Source organism: Arachis ipaensis, chromosome B2 (assembly GCF_059453495.1).
Source record: "Arachis ipaensis isolate K30076 ecotype BB chromosome B2, ASM5945349v1, whole genome shotgun sequence".
Lineage (NCBI taxonomy): Eukaryota > Viridiplantae > Streptophyta > Magnoliopsida > Fabales > Fabaceae > Arachis > Arachis ipaensis.
In genome coordinates, this window is record NC_142437.1 from 28,785,836 (window position 1) to 28,788,413 (window position 2,578).

Below are 2,578 nucleotides of genomic sequence, written 5' to 3' on the forward strand. Positions count from 1 at the left end.
CATCAATTAATGTTTTGATTCAAAAATTTCAAGTTTGTTACTTGCTTGTTAAGAAAGATTCAAACTTTAAGTTCTAGAATCATATCTTGTGATTTCTTGTGAATCAAGTCATTAATTGTGATTTTAAAAATCAAATCTTTTTCAAAACTAATTTCAATCATATCTTTTCAAAAATATCTTCTTATCTTATCTTTTTTCAAAAATTTGATTTCAAAATATCTTTTCTAACTTCTTATCTTCTTATCTTTTAAAAATTGATTTTCAAATTTTGTTTCAACTAACTAACTAACTTTTTGTTTGTTTCCTATCTTTTTCAAAACTACCTAACTAATTCTCTCTCTCTAATTTTTGAAAATATCTCCCCTCTTTTTCAAAATTTCCTTTTAATTAACTAATTATTTTATTTTTTATTTGAATTTTCGAAAAAACTACTAACCTTTTTCAAAAACTATTTTCGAAAATCACTAACTCTTTTTCAAAAATTATTTTCGAAAATCCTCTCCCTCTCTCATCCCCTTCTATTTATTTATTCATCTACTAACACTTCTCTTCATCTCACATCTCTGCTCCTATCATCACTTTTGTGTTTGGATTTTTCATTCTTCTTCACCCCTATTCCTTGTCTTCTTCTACTAACAATAAGGAACCTCTTTACTGTGACATAGAGGATTCCTCTTCTTTTCTTGTTCTCTTCTCTTTCTTATGAGCAGGAACAAAGAAAAAGGCATTCTTGTTGAAGCTGATCCAGAACCTGAAAGGACTCTGAAGAGGAAACTAAGAGACGCTAAATTACAACAATCCAGAGACAACCTTATTGAAAATTTCGAACAAGTAAAGGAGATGGCAGCCGAACCCAACAACAATAATGCAAGGAGAATGCTTGGTGACTTTACTGCACCTAATTCTAATTTACATGGAAGAAGCATCTCCATTCCTACCATTGGAGCAAACAATTTTGAGCTGAAACCTCAGCTAGTTTCTCTGATGCAGCAGAACTGCAAGTTTCATGGACTTCCATCTGAAGATCCTTTTCAGTTCTTAACTGAATTCTTGCAGATCTGTGATACTGTTAAGACTAATGGAGTAGATCCTGAAGTCTACAGGCTCATGCTTTTCCCATTTGCTGTAAGAGACAGAGCTAGAATATGGTTGGACTCTCAACCTAAAGATAGCCTGAACTCTTGGGATAAGCTGGTCACGGCTTTTTTAGCCAAGTTCTTTCCTCCTCAAAAGCTTAGCAAGCTTAGAGTGGATGTTCAAACCTTCAAACAAAAAGATGGTGAATCCCTCTATGAAGCTTGGGAAAGATACAAACAGTTGACCAAAAAGTGTCCTTCTGACATGCTTTCAGAATGGACCATCCTGGATATATTCTATGATGGTTTATCTGAGCTATCAAAGATGTCATTGGACACTTCTACAAGTGGATCCATTCACCTAAAGAAAACACATGCAGAAGCTCAAGAACTCATTGACATGGTTGCTAATAACCAATTCATGTACACTTCTAAGAGGAATCCTGTGAGTAATGGGATGCCTATCAAGAAGGGAGTTCTTGAAATTGATACTCTGAATGCCATATTGGCTCAGAACAAAATATTGACTCAGTAAGTCAATATGATTTCTCAGAGTCTGAATAGAGTGCAAGCTGCATCCAACAGTACTCAAGAGGCTTCTTATGAAGAAGAAGCTTATGATCCTGAAAACCCTGCAATAGCAGAGGTGAATTACTTAGGTGAACCTTATGGAAACACCTATAATCCATCATGGAGAAATCATCCAAATCTCTCATGGAAGGATCAACAAAAGCCTCAACAAGGCTTTAATAATGGTGGAAGATACAGGTTTAGCAACAGCAAGCCTTTTCCATCATCCACTCAGCAACAGACAGAGAACTCTGAACAAAATACCTCTAATTTAGCAAACTTAGTCTCTGATCTATCTAAGGCCACTGTGAGTTTCATGAATGAAACAAGGTCTTCCATTAGAAATTTGGAAGCACAAGTGGGCCAGCTGAGTAAAAGGATCACTGAAATCCCTCCTAGTACTCTCCCAAGCAATACAGAAGAAAATCCAAAAGGAGAGTGCAAGGCCATTGAATTAATTACCATGGCCGAACCTGTAAGGGAAGGAGAGGACGTGAATCCCAAGGATGAAGACCTCCTGGGACGTCCAGTGGTCAATAAGGAGTTTCCCTCTGAGGAACCAAAGGAATCAGAGACTCATCTAGAGACCATAGAGATTCCATTGAACCTCTTTATGCCATTCATGAGCTCTGATGAGTATTCCTCTTCTGAAGAGAATGAGGATGTTATTGAAGAGCAAGCTGCCAAGTTCCTTGGTGCAATCATGAAGCTGAATGCCAAATTATTTGGCATTGAAACTTGGGAAAATGAACCTCCCTTGTTCACCAATGAACTAAGTGATCTGGATCGACTGACATTGCCTCAGAAGAAACAGGATCCTAGAAAGTTCTTAATACCTTACACCATAGGCACCATGATCTTTAAGGCTCTGTGTGACCTGGGTTCAGGGATAAACCTCATGCCCCTCTTTGTAATAGAGAAACTAGGAATCT

General features: G+C 36.9%; 1 non-coding gene across 1 annotated transcript; it reads right to left on the reverse strand.

Annotated features, from left to right (window-relative positions):
- Window positions 1-1,239: 1,239 nt before the first annotated feature.
- Window positions 1,240-1,347, reverse strand: LOC148573428 (small nucleolar RNA R71). Its single transcript, XR_015905507.1, has one exon. It is a non-coding gene; the product is annotated as a small nucleolar RNA R71 (small nucleolar RNA).
- Between the last annotated feature and the right edge of the window lie 1,231 nt (window positions 1,348-2,578).